The sequence below is a fragment of the Lagenorhynchus albirostris genome, chromosome 20 (genome assembly GCF_949774975.1).
Source record: "Lagenorhynchus albirostris chromosome 20, mLagAlb1.1, whole genome shotgun sequence".
In the NCBI taxonomy this organism is placed as follows: Eukaryota; Metazoa; Chordata; class Mammalia; order Artiodactyla; family Delphinidae; genus Lagenorhynchus; species Lagenorhynchus albirostris.
This window is the reverse complement of record NC_083114.1, coordinates 34,912,487-34,932,149: the sequence shown is the minus strand read 5'-3', so window position 1 is coordinate 34,932,149 and position 19,663 is coordinate 34,912,487. Positions and strand designations below refer to the sequence as shown.

General features: G+C 47.4%; 1 long non-coding RNA gene across 1 annotated transcript; it reads right to left on the bottom strand.

The window, feature by feature from the left end:
- Positions 1–6,107: 6,107 nt before the first annotated feature.
- On the bottom strand, positions 6,108–8,120 carry LOC132512075 (uncharacterized). Its single transcript, XR_009537820.1, has 2 exons — positions 7,927–8,120; positions 6,108–6,246 (listed from the first exon to the last, which is right to left on the bottom strand). It is a non-coding gene; the product is annotated as an uncharacterized LOC132512075 (long non-coding RNA).
- Positions 8,121–19,663: the final 11,543 nt, after the last annotated feature.

Genomic DNA, 19,663 nt, shown 5'->3' with positions numbered 1-19,663 from the left:
CCTTGTGGATCAGAGCTCTCTTATAGCCTGGACCTCAGGCCTCCAGACTTTCACCTGAGAGATTAAAAACTAGGGTGCAAAAGCTCGGAATGTTTTGGGTTTCTTTGTGCAGCTGAATTGAACCTTACCTGAAGCTGAAGGCCATGGTTGAGTATGTTGAGTTCTTACGGTTCTGACAATGGATTTGTCCTGGGCTACCTGAGCTCCGTTTGCTAGATCACCTGTCAGCCTTGGTCAGGGGTGTAAATGGAACCATGATAGTGCTGGGGATGGGCCTGAGGAGTCAGGATACCTAGGTCCTCAGCTGGCTCTGCTGATGCCAGTACGTTACATGACTTCATGCAAAGAATTCCCTTTCCCCGGGTCTCAGTTTCCTAATCTGGAAAATGAGACGTTTGAATCAGAAAACCTCTAAGGTCCTTTCCAACTGTGATGCTCATAGCTCTGGCTCAGATGGTTGACTTGGATCTCTCTCCCTTCCCAGCTCTGTCCTCTGAACTCCTCATGGCATTTCACTGGTCTCGCCCTTGGACCATGGTCAGGTTTTGCCTTGCATCTCTCTTCTCCTTGAAGTTCTCTGAGGTCAGGCCCTTGGGCTTCTTCCTGTCATACCCTTGTCTAGCTTCTAGAATAGTGCCTTGGGTATAAAGTGTATTCAGTACACCTTTGTCAAATAGACGATCTCACACAGACACAGCTGGAATATGATCCCGGATCTTTCATGCCCTACTCCCCCGGCCCGCCCCCCAGCCCCAGCCCATGCTGGTTCCACTTTGACCCCGTGGAAGTTGGGAGGGAACAGCAGTCCACACCTGCCTTCCTCTACTGGAGCTTTGCCTCCCTCAGAGCTGCACCCACACAGGGTTTCCCTGCCCCAACTTGTTGCTAATTTTGGTCTCTGTGGCTTGGTCCTCCTCTGCCACACCTTCCTGTGATGTCCTCAGGCCCCCATCTCCCAGCCAGGGAGCGAAAGAAGGGAGATACCACTGAATGCCCTGGCGGGGGTGGAGAGGGGTTCTTTGCTGAGGTCTTCTACCTCTTTCCTTTCCAGTAGTTTATTCCTCCTCATTCTCATCCCTCCCAATCAGGAGCTTTGTGAACATCATTCTCCTAGCGCAGACACCAAAAAGAGAAGGAACAGAGTGGGTGAGCAACTTCCCCTGGGTTACACAGCGGGAAGGTCTCTGTGGACAATAAGTTTCTTGGTGGCCACCGTCAGCAGAAGATGACAGAAAAGGGTAAAGATCCCAGTCCTGTAATGTTCCCATCCATCTTTGCTCCGTGAATATCATAATCTCTCTCTGTGGCTGGGAAATGCCCACCTTGGTTTGGCAGTAGGGTTTGGATCTTTTTGGGCATCTGAACCTTCCTCCACGCCCCTTCCCCTCTCTTTCTTACTGCCCACAGCTCATCAGTCTCCACCACAGGGCAATTCCAGTCCCTGCCTCCTGGTCTCTGCTCTCCTCTGGACCGTGCTAGGGGCTGTCACCTACCCGGCGTGACACCATTACCCTGCACAGTTGGTAGCCTCACTATCCTCATTCTAGAGGTGAGGACACTGAAGTTCAGAGACGTCTAGTGACTTGTCCAAGGTAACACCCCGGGTAACGTGTAGGGCTGGGCTCTGAAATCATGTCCTTAGCCCCCAAGCCCAGGGCTCTCTCCTTCGCAGCCTACATGGGGTGGGGGCAGCCGTGCTTTCTTCCACTCTCCCAGGGAGTGGCTTTATTGGAGAAGAACACAAGCTCCACAGTCGACGTAAATGGAGCACTGACTCTGTACCAGGCTTGGCTTGAACTCCTTCAATCCTCACCACACCCTACGCAGTGGGTACCACTACTCTCTTTGATTTATAGCCAGGGAAACTGAGGCCCAGAGAGATGAGTGACTGATCCGAGTTAACATATCTAGTGGTTGACAGAAGTGTCAACTTGAACCCAGGACCGACAGCTTCAGTGCTTAAGAATGGTGCTGCCTTTCTGAAAGGAAAAGCACAGGTTTGAGAGAGCTATATAGGTCTGGGTTTGAAGCCCCGCTTTGCCACGTCTAGCTGGTGCCGTCTCTCTCACCTGGGCCCCTAGATATGCAACGGGGGTGCTGCCCTGCAGTGTTGGGTTGTGTGGACACAAGAGAGGCATCTAGAGATAAAGCTCATTGCAAAGTTCTGGCCCTGGGCGCAGGGTAGAGGCTCAGTCAACCCGAGTTCCTTTCTTCTCTTTCTAGGTTTCAGCTAAGGTTCTCCGATCTCAGCCCACGAAGGAAGGATCTTAGATTACAGGAAAGAGGGTGTTCTACTGAAGTTGGAGCCGGCTTCTTCCTGGTCCCAGGCAGCTTGCCCTTTTCATCTTCCTGGACCTCACGCCGAGGGGCTGTGGGAGAGACTGTGCCCTGTGTCTCCCTCTCTGTTTTACAGCCTGAAGTTTAATCTTCTCCCCTCCCTGCCCACCCTGGTGTCCCCTTTCCACCTCCCTAGCACACTGCCCGTGGGTTTCTACCATGGAAAGGCCCTACTGCCTGAACTCCTATCTGCTTCCTGTGGTTAATATTGGGGCAGGTTCTTTGAGTGGGAACATCTGTCTGAGTCACTGTGCCCTCCGCAGCTCCCACTGACTCGGCATTGGGCTTCCCTTCCTGTCCCCATCCCCCCCCCACCCCCCACCCCCCACCCCCCACAGGTGAGCTTCTCCCCGCTCCACTCTGACCACCGGCTCCTCCTTTACCAGCCGCTCAGAGCCTCTGAGAGAGGGCAGGGCTCAATCTCAAGGCTCCACTCCTTTTGAGCACCTGCTCTGAACCAGGCCCTGTGCTAAGCATTTTCTGGGCATTATCTTATTTGACTCTCAAAACATCACTGTATGGTCACGGTTAGTTACTAACTGTTTCCTCTTGGAGGCTCAGGGAGGTTAAGGAATTTACCCCAAATCGCAGAGCTAGGCAGAGCCATGACTCAGACCCATGTCTGGTGGATTCCAGATCCCAGGTTCTTAAACACACTGTCCTGTGCGATATTTGGTCCTGAAGCAGAGGGAAAGACAGACAAGAGTCCTTCTTGCTGGGAGAATTTGAATACCCCATCACACACTCAACTTTGGGGGAAAATTTGACTCCTGGGCACCCACTTAGAAGTCAAAAGTTGCCCTGGGATTTCTCAGAGACCAAAGAAGGCCACCATGTGTGGGAGGGAGGAAGTGTGAATTTCCAGGGGCCGGAGGGGTTCTCAGTTCTTGGAGTCCAGTGGCGCTGGGCAGTCCAGTGGTGCTTTCCTGTAATCTAAGATCCTTCCTTCGTGGAGGGGTGGTTCTCATCTCCTCGGAGGTCTGGGTTACTTGGACTGGGCTGTTCATTCCCTAGCAGACCTTCACAGAGGGCCCTGTGTGTACTCACACTCTACCACCAAGGCTCTCTGGGTAGTAAAAGAGGCAGAAGTGGCAACAAGTATTGGCATGGCTGGTGACAAGGGCTATGGTGGAAGCAGGCAAAGAAGGAAGGCTTTGAGGAAGGCTCTGAAGAAGGGCAAGGACCCACTCTCCCCAAGGTCTCGTGTAGAGTGATGGAAGGTCAGAGAGTGCTGGGTTCAAATCCAGGTTCTGACGCTTCTGACCTAGGGGATCTCCAGCAGATTTTCTCTGAGCTTCAGTTTTGCCGTCATGAAATGGGGATAATCCTGTCTACTTCACTGGAGTGTAGTGCCTGGTAAACAAGGCGGTTTTTTTTTTTTTTTTTTTTTATTGATTGATTGATTTTGGGCTGCGTTGGGTCTTCATTGCTGCATGCAAGCAGGGGCTACATTTCGTTGTGTTGCACGGGCTTCTTATTGCAGTGGCTTCTCTCGTTGCAGAGCATGGGCTCTAGGCGCATGGGCTTCAGTAGTTGCAGCACGTGGGCTCAGCAGTTTTGGCTCGCAGGCTCTAGAGCGTAGGCTCAGTAGTTGTGATGCACGGGCTTAGTTGCTCTGCGGCATGTGGGATCTTCCCTGACCAGGGCTCGAACCCGTGTCCCCTACATTGGCAGGTGGATTCTTAACCACTGTGCCACCAGGGGAGTCCAATAAGGCGGGTTTTAAAGCCCTGAGAGGTATCGGATGCTACTCTCTGTTTCCATTCCCACCTTGTCCTGTCATCAAAAAATACTTGCAGGAACAATCTTCCCAGCAGCCATGGTTGCTGTCAAAGTCAATGACTTGATCCTCAGGTTAGAGAGTAACTCTGAGCTCTACTCTTTTGTCCTGATCACAGAGGGTTTTAGATAAGAGATTGAGGAGAATTGGGGGTCACTCCCATACCTCTTCTTAAAAACAAAGCAAAAGAAAACAAAACAAGCAAACAAAAAACCCCTCAAAACTAAAAATGGTGTTACAATGTCAATTGATGGGGAATTGGGAACTTTAACTCGCAAAGATGCTACTTAACCCTCAAAACTGGGAGGCTTTACAGGCTGGGTTAAGAACACAGATTCGAGACCCAGACTATCTAGGTTTGCTTCTTGGCTCCATGATGTTCAAGCTGAATGAACTTGGACACTTTTCTTATAATGCCCAGTATCCTTGCATCGGGCCTTATCTTCCTCAGCTGAGAATGGGGATCCTAAGAGTACTACTAGGGTCTTCCTCCTGGAGAACATGTGAGGCCAAAATAAGATAGCATGTGTCAGGAGCTAAGCACAGAACCTGGAGTATAGGAAGCTCTCAGAAAACATTAGCCGGTCTGTTACTGCTTGGAAACTGCGGTTTAGCCTTAGAGAGTCGCAGTGCTGGCTGGGACTCTGGGGTTATCTAGATGCATGGTTTTCACCTGGGGGGCTCCAGGGTGTGTGGACGTGCCCCAGGAGCCCCTCGTCAGATTCCAGAGAGGAGTAGGCAGGCCCACCTATGCTCTGCCTCTGCCCCTGCCCCCATCTGTTTCATAGCTTGGGGTTCCCTGTAAAAGTTGTTTGGATAAAAGTGTGTGTGTGTGTTGACAGGGTTGGGGGGTGGGTGGTTCTATTGTGTTTTTTTTAGAAGTTTGAAATCTACAGATTTGTGTCAGTGGTTTCCAGCTCCCTCTACCCCATGAGGACCTTTGACTATCTTTTCATCATAAACCCCATGGTTTGAAGAGTTTGGTGTTCCTCCAAACTACATGTATTTAGCAACGACGTGTAAGATTTTTAGCTCTGGTTAAGGTATTTTGGGAAGACCTTTGGCAACACTTACAATTAGGAATCATCATTGTCTATTTCAGAGTCTGAGAAGAGACTGGGGCCCTAGGCCTGGGACTTGGGTCCCCTCCACTCCTTTTCCTACAGGGGACCACGTCTTCTGAGCACCTTCTATGAGCATCATCTTATTTAACTTTCACAAGCATCCTTTGCTCCAATCTTCATTTTAGACTCAGAGAACAGAGCACGGAGGCATGGGCGGGGGTTGTTGGTGGTGGTATGTATCACTGCCCAGTATCACTCATTTGATAAATGGTTTTCAAAGTCCCAGCCCACTGAAGCTTTATTTATTTTCTGCGTGAAAACTAGAGGCTTGTAGGATCTGTCCACTTTTTCCCAAATCGTCCCAACTCTTCTAAACATTTCACTGTTATTTGGAATTCATTCATTGGTTCCCTATGTTAGCAGAGCTATGCAGGAAGGTACAGATGAGAGAACTGTGTTAAGCCACAAGTGGTCTGTGTTTGATTTCATTCCTTGCACCTCCTCCACGATTCCACGCTACAATTTATTCACACATACACATGAGCATACTCTAAGGAATACATGCTCAGAAACAAGGTGTCCGCAGCAGAACCCCAGACATATACAGTCCACAACACGTCTGTTCTTTGAGGCATAAACATGGAAGCGGATGCACACACAGAGACGGTCAGATACTCGGACTCTTATATGTATCCAGATACAAAGAACCATAGCTACACCGCATGCACACACATATACGTACACCCTAACTGAAATGAATTCTCTCTGAAGCCCGTTTGACCAGATGTCTTTGGAAGGAAGAAGGGATATAGGATTTACAAAAAGGAAAATTGCAACGATAACAGGGTAAACTTACATGCTCACTAAACTGGGGAAAAAAAAAGTTGGAGGGGAGTTGAATAATGACACCCAATGCTGAGGACTACTTTTTATAAAACAAGCGTCTTTATACATTGCCACTAACAAAGAAATGGTCGCTTTTTTTGGAAACATCTTTCTTATCGCTCCAGTAGTCAGATGTGTTTATGCTCTCTTTTGCTGTAATTCCACTTCTAGGAAGTTAATCTAAAGAAAAACATCAACAAGAAGAAAATTTGACTTATAGCCACAACACTGTTACTTAGGAAATAGTGGTAGCCAGATAAATACCTACAATTAAATCCCGTCATCTCAGTTTGAGGCAATCTTTTCCAGTCACATCACAATGACAATTATGAAGACTAGGGAACATCACAGAAAATATTTATGATAAAGTCAGTGAAAAAGAAGAGCACAAAACTGGGAGTTCACTGTGGATGGGATGAGATGAAGATTTGTCTACAAAGAGCTAAACAATGGAAAGTGAGAAACGAACAGTTCTTTGAGAGAGATATGACTATTATTGATTTGGTTTTTTGTTTGTTTACTTTAATGTTGTTATAATAAAGATTTCTGTTCCCAAAGCTATCTGTAATATAAAAAACCCAATGTAAGCCAGCCTGACAACTGCAGTAAAGATTTAACCCACTCGCGGATAATGGACCCTTAGCAACTCCTATGTTCGAGGGGCTGTATACACAGACATGTGCACCTCTAAGAATGCCATGTGTACATTGGACTTGGTCAGCCTCCCAGCCTCAACCTACAAGAGTCTTAAATGACAAGCTAAGAATTGTCCATGGTGCTTCCCAGGCCTAAGGCTCACCTCTGTTATTCTTCCAAGCCCTAAACTTGAATATTTTCAGGTGATCTATTTAATACCAATATCTGACCTTGCAGCTCCTGATCCTTGGAGATAAGACTCCAGTTGGTGAAAAAAGTTATTCAGTAGGGCCAGAGACCAAGTAAGGTCTAGGCTTTCCATGAACTAGCTCTGTGACCTTTGACCGAACTTGTTAGCATTCACTGAAAACTGACCGCTTTGGGTGCTGTGGTGGATGCCCTACACCAGAGGTCCTCAACCTTCAGGAGCGCCAGAATCACCTGGAGGGGTTTCTTGTTGATACAGAGGTTACAGGACCTCACACCCTGTGATAAGACTCAGTAGGACTGGAGTGGGGCCCAGGAATTTGCATTCTAACAAGCTGCCAAGTGGTGTTGAAGCTGCTGACCCAGTGTGGAGGGCCACTTGCTCTACATAGATTTTGCTCAAAATAACCTTGCAAATGAAGTGCCTTAAATATTACTCCCATGAACTAAGAGGATAGAGAACTTGAGTGACTTCATCTTGGTAATAAGATTACCTCCTTCTCTTTCAAGAACTGAAATATGGAATTGGTGAGACAATCCAGATACTAGTCATTTGCACTGATGTGAATACCAACACACACACACACACACACACACACACACACACACACACACACACACACATCTTCTCCTCTATTATGGAGACCCACTGCCAGCCTGCCTTCTTTTTCAATATGAACTATCTCCAGGGCTCAGTTTCCTGTTTGTTTTTTGTTTTGTTTTTCAGTCAGTGAGAATGAACTGACTTAGATGGTCAACTTAGAAACTTAGATGGTCAACTTAGAAGCCTGCATGGTTTCTGCTGTCACCAGGGATCCTCAGCAAAGTGACAGCATGCACTGCTAGTGACTCCGCAGATGACCCAGGCTTTGTGGTCTCAGGCTTATCAGTGTATCCACTGTGCCGCCTGGGGGAGCTGGGTGCTGGGGGCACGCAGAGGAGCTGCTGCTTTGCAGCTGTGTGCTAGCAGTCCATCTCTGTGCAGCTCAGCTGTAGTATGAGGAAAATAGCACTGACCTTCATCAGGCAGTGGTGAGGGTTCAATGAGCTGGCCGTGTAAAGAGCACAGACTGGTACCCAACAGAGATTTTCCTGGGACTTGATGAAATGGCTCCAAACTTGACATAAAAGAGTAAGAGGGTGAAAACAGCCAGAACACTTCTGGTTGAAGCACAAAGAAACAACAAAAAAAAGAGAGGGGAGCCTTTCTTAACCAGATACCATGGCTCATTATGGTCAATGCAGTGATAAAGTAGGTGACCAATAAAAAGAAAGTCCATAAAGAGAACCACGTATGTATGACGCTATGGTATGTGATATGGCTTGTACGTCACATCAATTCAAAAATTAGGCCTGGAAAAATGGCAGTCCATATGGAAGAAAAGATTAAATTGGATCCTTACGTTACACCATACGCAAAAATCAACTGCAGATGGTTAAGTGTTAAAAATACGCCCCTGGGGCTTCCCTGGTGGCGCAGTGGTTGAGAGTCTGTCTGCTAATGCAGGGGACACGGGTTCAAGCCCTGGTCTGGGAGGATCCCACATGCCGCGGAGCCACTGGGCCCGTGAGCCACAACTACTGAGCCTGCGCGTCTGGAGCCCGTGCTCCGCAACAAGAGAGGCCGCGACAGTGAGAGGCCTGTGCACCGCGGTGAAGAGTGGCCCCCACTTGACACAACTAGAGAAAGCCCTCGCACAGAAACGATGACCCAACACAGCGAAAATTAATTAATTAATTAATTAACTCCTACCCCCAACATCTTCTTAAAAAAAAAATACGCCCCTGAAAATTTTAATAGAAATATCTTTTGAACTTTGGAGAAGGGAAAGATTTCTTAAACAAGATACAAAAATGTTGACTCTAAAAGAAAAGAATGATACATTTTCTGTATTAAAATTAAGAGTTTTCTTTCTTAAAAAAACAACTTGAAAATAAGCTACAGGTACTTCCCTGGTGGTTCAGTGGTTAAGACTCCACGCTCCCAGTGCAGGGGGCCTGGGCTCGATCCCTGGTCAGGGAACTAGATCCTGCATGCTGCAACTAAGACCGGCGCAGCCAAAGAAAGAAAGAAAAAAGAAAATAAGCTACACATCGTAGACTATATGGCAATCCACATCCTAACAAAGGATTATATAAGAATGTATCAAGAGCTCCTTGACATCTGTGAGAGACTCTATTCTTGTTTAAAATGATTCAGAATATATTGTCCTACATCATTGGCTTTGTGCTTGGCCATGTAACCTCCTTGAGCCAACAGAATGTGAGCAGACAGGACATGTGTCATAGCTTAGCAGAAGCTTTAAAAGCATTGCAAGTGTCTTTTTCCTGGATCCTCTGCCAGGAGAATGACATATCCTAAACAAGAGCTGTTCCTTTAGCCTGAGCCCAGGAGTGGGAAGACGTGGGGCAAGGAGCTGACCCACAGGTTGGAGCAGAGATGCAACTGACCTGCAGACTTGAGAGCAAAAAGGAATATTTCTTGTTAGAAGTCACCGATTTGGGGGATGAGGTGGGGGGGTTGTTATGGTAGCGAAAGCTGACCAATATGGAAACTAGTACCTAGCAGTGGGGTGCTGTGCTACCCAAAGAATAAAATGTGTGGTTTTGGCTTTGGGGCTGAGTGGCAGGCAGGGAAGTAACTACTATAGGGGGCTGGAAAAACAGCAAGCTATGTAATGTAATAGTTAAACATTTGGAAAAACTGTCACATGTGATCATTCAGAAGGCAGAAAATATACCTACTGAATTTATGGCTTTGGGAGAAGAAGTTTTGAGACAGAATGCTGTTGGTGTGAGTTACTTGTTACTAAGTACATTTCATCAGATACAAGAAAGAGGTGACAGCAGATAAGACTGGCTCATTTGCAAGCAGAATTGAAAGAGAACGTAGAAAGTATAGAAGTTGTAGGGTTTGCATGATGGAAAGGTGCAATCATCTGTTACGTCAGCCTCTGCAGCCTGCAAAATATTCTCAAAATAGGAACTAGCTTTAGGGGCAATATCAAAACAAAGGCATGACCTGGGGTCAAGACCAAATCAAGAACATGACTGTTACTCCCTTTGTTAAGACCTCTGAGGAGATTTAGATAGTCCCAGGGAATCCTGCCAGTTGGACAACATCACTTCTTAGAAAAGAAACTGAATCTCATTAATCCTGATAGCATCCAAATACTTGGAGTTGTATCTAGAGAAGGACGGAGAGGCGTGTCTCAAAGCACATGTTGTGGCCACTGACACTTGAATTGGCTACTGACCTTTCACAAAAAGTTTTTGAGTGTTCCATCACCAAAAGTGCTGCTGGTCTGGATTAAATAAGACTGACTCTTCAGGACATAAAACAGTCTTGAGCCCCAGACTTTACAGGCAGGAAGCAGATTGATGATATTGATAAGAAAAACACAGACACCCAGAAGAAAAATGATGAAAAACAGGAACAGATATTTCACAGAAGAGGACACACTTACTGATTGATGTGATGGACAAGCGAAGAAATGTTTAACCTCATTACTGTTCAGGGCAATGCAAATCCAGACAAGAAAGAGATCTCAATTCAAAGTAATTTGACTAGCAAAAACGGGAAACTCTGATGATATCAAGTGTTGGAGGGAACATGGATCTACATGATCTCTTACACATGGCTGGTATCTTCAGGCAGCTACTTTAGAAAATGATTGAAACTGTACTCATAACAGTGACTATCCTAAACCAGCAATTACGCTTTTTCATATAGACGGAGTAGAAGTCTTGCTCGTACAAAAATGTTCATAGCTGCACTGTTTACAATGGCAACAATCTGGGAAAAACCTCAAATGCCCATCAAGAGAGAGTGGATGAATAAATAGGAGCATACTTAACCAATGGAATATTATACAGCAGTTAAAACAAAATGAACTGCATTGGCACAGTCTGTAATTTGGATATATATTAATAGAATACTACTGGCCAAAAAGTGAGTCCCTACAATTATAAACACTATGATACTCTTTATAAAGTAAAAATATATATACTTTTAGAAACACACAGATTAAGGAAAGCAAGGGAATTTGGGTTGTTGGTTACCTTGGGTTGAAGGAGTCAGGAAAAATAGTATAGAGGGAAGATACAATTAGAAGCAGGTTATTGTCAAGGTTCTAGCTTTTGTTTGGAGTGGTGGTTCACATGGGTTTGTGGCATTATCAAGAAGAGTTAGAACTTTAAAAAAGAGGGATTGTTTTGATTGCTTTTTAAAATATTTATTTAATTTCTTTGGCTGTGTCAGGTCTTAGTCGCGGCATGCGGGATCTTCATTGTGGCATGAGGGATCTTTCGTTGTGGCGTATGGGCTCTTCATTGCAGTTGACGGGCTTCTCTCTACTTGTGTTGCATGGGCTCCAGAACACGTGGGCTCAGTAGTTGCGATACATGGGCTTAGTTGCCCCGTGGCATGTGGGATCTTAGTTCCCCGTCCAGGGATTGAACCTGCATTCCCTGCACTGGAAGACGGATTCTTAACTACTGGCCCACCAGGGAAGTCCCTTGATTGCTCTTTTATATTTTATTTTGTTTTTAATTGAAGTATAGTTGATTTATAATGTGTTAGTTTCAAGTGTACAGCAAAGTGATTCAGTTATACATTTATATAAATGTGTGTGTTTATGTATATATGATTGTTTTTATTTAAGTCATAGACTATTAGAGTTAAAAGCATCCTTAGAAGTCAGTTAGTTCTACTTCCTTATTTCCCAAATGAGGAAACTGAGGACCAGATTGGAGAAGTGACTGACCCAAGTTACACAATTCCTGAGCGGTGCAACCCAGCCTGCTCCTCTTGTAATCCTCCTACCTCAGTACTGACACGCTCAAGCCAAGGCTTCATCCTATTTTACTCTGCCCCACATCTAACCCATCCATCAGTTCTGCTCCGCTCTGACACACCTGGGTCCATCTGCTTTGCACAGTGCCCACCCCACCCCACCCCCAGGAGCCAAAGCCAGCCTCATCTCCCACCTGGACTTCAGCCAGTGCCTCCTGACTGATCCTCCTACCTTCTCTCTTGCTCTCCAAAACACCTGTTTCCCATACAACTGAGAGAGGAATCTTCTTTTTTTTTAAAAAAAAAAAGTCAGTTCTTATCTCTGAATTTCTCAGCTGTCTTCCCAAAGCACTTAGAATAAAATTCAGACTCATCATGGCCTCCCAGGCTTCACCTGAGCTGGTCCCTGCCTTCCTCTCAGGCTTCATTTCCTACCATTGCGCCCCAAGTTTAATATGCCACTCTCACTGACTTTCTTTCTGGAATATTCCAGGCTGGTCTCTGCATGTAGCAGATGCTGCCAGTAGCCAGCTCACATGCCTTAGCTAGGCCTTCCGTCTCAGTGCACATAAGCTGCCTTCAGCCATGGAAGATCACTCTGTCCATGAGCAGGACAGGACAGAAGTGCCGGGGAGCAGGCCTCACCAGTGAGAGACAGGAAGTGGAGTATAAATACCCCAACTCCCTTGCTCCTAGGTGAGATAACTCAGCTGTGTCTCAGCTGTGTGCTCTGTACTGTTTCCCAGAGTGTCCCTGGGGAGCCGGCCCCACGACTCACAAAGGAGCTGGCCTGATAACAGGTTCTTTATCAAGTCCTTGTTTTGCTCTCCTGTTCCCTTACTCATCTTTCCTGCACCTCCCAAATAGATTACTTTCTTTAAATCTTTGTCTTGGGTCTTATTCAGAGGGTAGTGTTAAGATACCACATTAGGCCTTTGCACTCACCATTCTCCCTGCCTAGAATATTCTACCCCTCCAGGTCTCAGCTCAAATGCCAACTCTTTAATCTCCCCTCTGGTCATATCCCATTGTTATATGTCTTCATTGACTTATCCTATCAGAAATTATCTTGTTTATATAATTAACTGAAAAATTATGTCTCTCCCAGGGGGTTAGCTCTACAAGGCAAGTGCCTTGTGTATCTTGGTTCCCAGCACATGGGAGAGTGATTGGCACACAGTAGGCACCCTTTAAATATCTGTTGACTTAGTTAATGAGTATTTTTTGCCGGGAGGGATGTCAAATACTGCATCAAGAGTAGGATTTACAGTAGCTGTTTGAATTTATGCATTTCTAATTGGCAAACGAATTGCTGGCATGTAAATGGATACTGCAATTGTGTTTTTGAGTGGTTGATTCTCTTTAGTGAGTTACCCTGCTTCCAACTACTTTAAAGTGCTCTCAGTTGCTGTGCTAATTACAAATCCTGATAAACTCTCCATTAACGTGTATCTTCGAAGTACCTTCAACGCGATAATACTGTTAGAAGGATTTATATATGGCTGGAAGTAAGAGAACCACATTTATTTAATAACAGTCTTAAATTCAGCTCGCCTTTCCACTGATGTACCTGAACAAGTGCAACTGGACTACACTTACCTGCTTGCTTATTTACACAGGTGGGATGTTGGCAGAGGCTTGCCCTGGGGAAGTAGAGATGTGGAGGCCAGAAAGAAATTCCATACACAGTCTTGGAGAAAACTCATTTCTTATGTGGCCTTGGCCCATCTCATGCTCACCTGGCATAAACCTGCTTCAGCATGGGACAAGCAGTCTTTGGACCCATAGGGCCCAACCCTTTCCTGGGGGCATTTGGGTGGAGGCATGTGTGTGTGTGTGTGTGTGTGTGTGTGTGTGTGTGTGTGTGTGTGTGTGTGTGTGTGTGTGTGTGTAGTATTAATTTCTATGCACCTTGATTTCCTCATTTGTCAAATATATAGATTTATAGCAACTATTCCATACCTTGTTGTGAGGCTTAAATGAACACATGGGTGTAAGGGACCAAAGAAGCCACAAATAGCTGTGAACACATAAGGGACTATTTTGGTAACTATTGGTGGAGACAGTCCTGTCTATGTGGGACATGACTCAGTAGTCAAGTTGTAGCTGCTAGGCCCCATGAAACGGCCTGAACATTATGGAAGAATGCAAAACTCAGTCTCAGAGTTGGGATGAGACATTGTGGAAAGGCAGGATTTTCAGACTCCTGGAAGGTTGTACAGTTAGGAAAATGGCCTGAGGGGGCTGGGACTGCCTAAGGGAACTTCTGAGCCTGGGAATATGTGTGTGTGTGTGTGTGTGTGTGTGTGTGTGTGTGTGTATCATTGTATGCACATGAGAGCGTGTGTGGATCTGAATGTGAAGGCTTAGATTTTAGGTAAAAACACAGGGTAGATGAGGTTAAAGTCTCAGGATAAAGAAGCAGGACCCGATGGGGCCTTCCTGGGACAGACCTCCCCATGTCCTGGCCTGCCTCTTGTTTGTGGAAAAGCTTTCATCTCCCAGGCCTCTGTTGGTCACAACAGGATGGCTCAAGAGTTAATGATTGGAAGAATGTGAACACATATAACAAAAGACAGCAGCTGGGTCAGGAGAACAGGTAATAATTTAAACAATAGATCAGCCATACAGTAGAGTCACAGAATCTTTAGTTCTTCCCTGAAGAACATAAATGACAGTACCTGACACACATTCCTGAGCTGTTTCACAGATACTCAAACCCCCACCGGAAGGAAGGAGTTAACTGCATGATGACCATGTACATGTAGCCCCCAGACCAGTTGGAACCAGAAGGTTGATGATGTTGACTCCAGAATGCATCACCACCAATCAATCAGAAGGATGTCTACGAGCTGATCAAGCACCTCACAACTCTCTCCCCCTGTCTTTGAAAACCTTTCCCCAAAAGCCAGTGGGGACTTCAGGCCTTTTGAGCATTAGCCGCCCATACTCTTTGCTTGGCCTTGCAATAAATGCTGCACTGTCCTTCACCACAACCCAGCGTCAATAGATTGGCTTTACTGCATTTGGATGAATGGACCCAAGTTTGGTTCGGTAGCATCAGGTTCCACTGAGACATGGGCCAGCTCATTAGTTCACCTACACATTCTTCAGCAGGATCATATGCCTGTGTTAAACCAGGAACTCAGAGTCTAGACAGGAAGGCAGTCTCAGGAACAGACAAATTACATTATAAGGCAGTCTGTGCAAGCACAGAGGGAAAAGCACGGTGCCTGGGATCCAGGGAAGACGGAGGATTGGGAGAAACAAGAGAAGGGTTCACAGAGGAGGTGATTTTGAATAAGAGTGGAACTTACCACGTGAAAAAACAGTTGAAGTTTATTCCCCTTAAAGAAAGGAGCATGTGCAAAGACCAGGGCATGTCTGGCAGAAGGGTGTGGAATCCAGTCTAGGGGCACAGAGTGTATATATGGGGTTACAGGTGGTGTAGGTTGTGGCCAGATTAGGAGGCAGATTGCAGGACAAACTAAGATGTTGGGCAGCACCCAGGGGTGAGTCTCTACCAAGAGGTGGTGCAGAGTACTGTTTCAGGATTGAAGCCAGACTCTCGGCATTGGAATCCCACCTTCCCAGCCAGTAGCTGAGTAATCTTGGACAACTTCTCTGTGCCTTGGTTTCCTCATCTGTACAATGGGTGTTAATAATAATGACTACTTCCAGGACCATGAGGAAGACTAGACAGCTGAACACACATGAAGTGCTTAGAGTAGCTTGACACACGTGAAGTGCACAACGTAACGTTAGCTAATAACCGCTGTTATTCCACAGAGGGCCAGGGGAACATCAAGATTAAGGGAGGAACAGAGGACCAGGAACCTCTAACCAAGTCTAGAAGTAACAGCAGAGTGGTTGGAGGAAAACCATGAGGGCCACCTGTCATAGAAGCCATGGCAAGAGGATGTTTCCAGAAGGAAGGGGCAACAGGGTCAAGGGTGCCGAGATGTCAGGCAAGATGACAGCCAAGGGTGCCATGGATTTAGCAACAAGGAGGTCACCGTTGACTTTAGCCATTGCAGTTTTGGTGATGTGGTAGAGACAGAGGCCAGTTTGCAGTATATTGAACACATGGGTTGGGAGGAACGGGGGAGAGTGGCGCCAACTCGTCCAGCTGTTTGGCTGGGAAGGGACGCAAGTGAGAGGCAGCAGAGGTAGAGGGACGGTGAGGTCGATAACCATGTGCTTTGCCAAATACCCACTACATCCCGCCATTGTCTCCTATGAGGTTCACAATCTCCGGTCAGCTAAGCAGGAGAAAGAGCAGAAAATATAAGTCATAAATGAGGACACGTGTATAGACAGATCAAGAATGGCAGAGCTGGGAGAAAGGCCGGCTACCCATTTCCTCTCCCTTTTCATGATGTGACTGTGGGCAAGGGGGGACTGGGCAAGAGGGTGGAGGATGCTCAGTGCCGTCTACCTGCTTTACCACACCTGGACGTAAAGGACCTATCTCTTGAAGGTGGATGGAGGAGGTGGCAGAAAAGGCTGGTGACAGATTCCTTTAAACTAACATACGCTGGGTGCCCAATATGTCCCATCCTACTGAATCACATCATATCCAGGTGGTGGGAGAAATCTTTGGTTGAAATTGGTTCCAGCTAGAAACGGGAGGCAAGATGGATCCCACATCAGCAGAGGCAGCACTGTCTATTTTTCACTCCTGCCCCTCTCTGCAATCCCTTCTCTGACATTTTAGATAGGTCTGGTCTTTCTTTGACTCTGCAGCTGGGGAGTTGCAGGTGGGAGTGGCTTGGAGGTTGATGTGTCACTTAAAGCAGCAATGCTTGTGGGAAGAAAAATGCATCCTTCTGATTTGTTTGGGAAATGTCTTTATGTCAAGGACTTTGGAACGATAAAACCATAATGGTGGGATTTTGGAAAATCATTTTCCAAACCAGGGCACAGGAGACCCAAAGTGGGATATTTCAAGGAGAAAACCAGTGGATGCCTGCCCAACATGAAGCAGACACATGGCAGGAGGGCTGAGAGGGGCAGGGCAGCCTTCATGGCATATGACTTGTGCAGACTCTGCTGTTGCATGCTTGAAATTTTTAGTTTTTAAATAAGACCCCTCATTTTATTTTGCACTGGACCCTGCAAATTATGTGAACCTCCTGGTCAGGGCCGCAGGCTTGGTGGAACACATGGACTGCAGACTTCAGCTAGGTCTGGCAGGCAGCAGCCCTGACTTCAGATGCTCCCCACGTGAACCTGGCTCCTGAAACTCACCCACCCTTGGGAAAGCTGGGCCAGCCAGCGGGAGTTGAGAAAGAGGACCTGGCCAATTTGCAGTCAGCTCTTAAGAGCAGCTGTAAAGATGCCTCAGACAAACCGAGCAGGGAGGGAGGAAACACAGAACAGTCCTAGAAACCACGATAATGAGCAGGGCTCTGTGCTGCAAGCCTTCTGACACATTTCCATATTTAGTCCTCACAATGGTCCTAGTACAGAGGCACTGGGATCCCAGTTTTAGGGATAATGACCCAGAGGTTCAGGAAGATGATCAGAATTGATGGTGCTGGTAAGCGGTGACCTGGATTAAAATGCAGGTGTCTGGATCCCAAGTCCAGTGCTTTTCCTATTACACTAGAGGATAGAGGTGAAGGCCAGGGAACCCGGATGTCCCAGCTGTGCTGGCTAGCACATCCCAGGCCCGGCTCCAGTTCTGAGCTAAATGCACTCTCTGTGACCAGTTCAGCTCACTCCAGAGCCCATGAAGCCAGACCTGGCAGCGGAGGTGTCTCTTTGGGTGGCCAGCTCTAAGCTGAGCCTGAGAGCCTGGCCTAAAGGGCAATGAAGGAAGAGCATCCCTGCTCAGGCTCCCCTGGGCTCCCAGAGCTGTGGCCCCAAGATGAACTGGGAAGTTGGTGGTGAGCAGAGGTGGGACCCAGGCGTCCACCTACTACTTCAGGGGAAGAAGGCTCCTCAGGGGACTTTCCTAGCAGCATGTGGGCGTGTTAGCTGAATCATGGGTGACCTTGTTGGTGTTGGTGGGTGTATTTTGGGGTCAAACTGTTGCCACTTCCTGCCCCTGCGTCCTTGCTGTGTTGGGTGGAAAAGCTGGGGCTTTTTTCTTCTGCCATTCCCTGCAAAGTTGGCATCGTGCCCTGGCCTCCAGGTGGGCTGCAGGAACCCTGCAGGGCTTTCCAGCATCCCAGGGGCCCCGATCATGCCCAGCTTCTCTCTCTGACCATAGCCCAGCTCTCTGGTCCTGAGCATAAAGCCAGAAAACCACAGAGAAGGAGCCCTATCTGGGAGTTAAGGTGGGTTATCTTCAGGGCTCTGTCACGGGGTCCCCATGCGACAACTCGCTTTTCCTTTCTGGGCTTCCGGCTCCTCAGCTGTAACGTGAGATGGCCCACCCCAATTGTCCTGAGCATCCTCCTGAGTGCTGGGGGGATGTGGCACACACCTGACCCACGCTGACTCCCCGAATACACCCACAGAGACTTTGCAATGCGGCTATTTTTGGTCCAGGGCCGAATGGCTCAAGAACCACAAAACTGAGGCTACAAAACATTCTGAATCTAAGCCTGTGTGTTGCCTATCAGGCTTCTTTGAGTTTCTGGCTTCCTGGGAGCTTTCTAAGTTTCAGATGACCCTGACTCCTAGGGTGGTGGGATCTAAATGCCTCAGGGACTTGGATCAGCCCTTATTAGGCTCTTTGCCCTCTATCCTCATCAGAAAGGGCAGGGAGCCCTCCCCAGCAGGCTCTCTCAGTACAACAGGCCTGATCCGAAAGGCCAGTTCCACCTCGGATGGACGAGGGGGCTGTTTAGGGTGTAGATTGTGGGCAGGGCTCTATCTGCCCTTAGGGACCCAGAATATCATTTCATGCCAAACCAGAGAAGGTCTCAGTAGCCATCCAGGCTAGAGGGAAGTGGTGGGATTGGATTATCTGGGGAGCCCTTTCAAGATACTCCAACTACCTTGAACTCAGAGTACAAAGGTCCGCAGTGAGGTTCAAGCACGTGTCTTTGGATAAAAGCTTCCCAAATGATCCTACTATGAATCCCATTTCCGGGTAAAGAGTCACTGATTTAGGCCAACTTGCCCACATTTTAGGTGGGAGAACTGATGCCCAGAGGCAGGAAGTAACCTGCTCAAGGTCCCACAGAAAATGAGCGGCAGAGCTCAGAAATCCTAATTTTTCACCCTCTTTCTACAGAACCCCACCTCCATCACCTCTCCTGGACTCCTTCAAACTTCCCAGTCTGACTGCCTGCTTCCAGTCACTGTGTCCTGCAGCCCCTAGCACAAGCCCTCAGCACAAACCACACATCTGGCCGCACCCCTGTCGCAAGCTAAAGATTACTTAAGGCCTTCCCTCCACTGACAGCAAGCTTAGGTCCCAAGGTCTGAGTCCAGTAAGCAGGATCTTGTGAAACCCAGCCCAAGTCCTCCTGGCTCCATTTCCAGCCCCTCTCTGCAGGCCTTCCTCACCCCCGCATGCCCTGAAGACATCAGCCTCCACACCAGCTATTAGCATGCCATCAAACAATTGTTTGATTTTCCTTAAGAGATACAGCACGTTTCGTTTTCACACAAGCCTATGAGCAGGTATCATTATTATCCCTGTTTGGAGATGAGGCTGGGAGATTAAGAAAGGGAAAGAAGTCCCACCAGTGGTGCACAGAGGAGCTGGGCCTGGGGGCCAGGCAGAGCCCACCCTTGTAACCACACACAATGTACCATCCAGGCCCCTGCCCAGGGGAAATCCCACCTTCATCCTTCCAGGCCCAGCCAGTATTCCACATTGCACCCCAGTGAGCTCTCCGCTCCCCTAGAGTGGGCATGTGCAGAGTCTAGTCTGCATATTATAGCAGCCTTGACCATCTATGCCCACTTACTGGTTTGCGTATCTGTTTCCCTCTGAAGGCCCTGACTCTGTGGTCAGCTCTCCTCTCTCACCTGACTGCCCATGCACAAAGTGGGCCC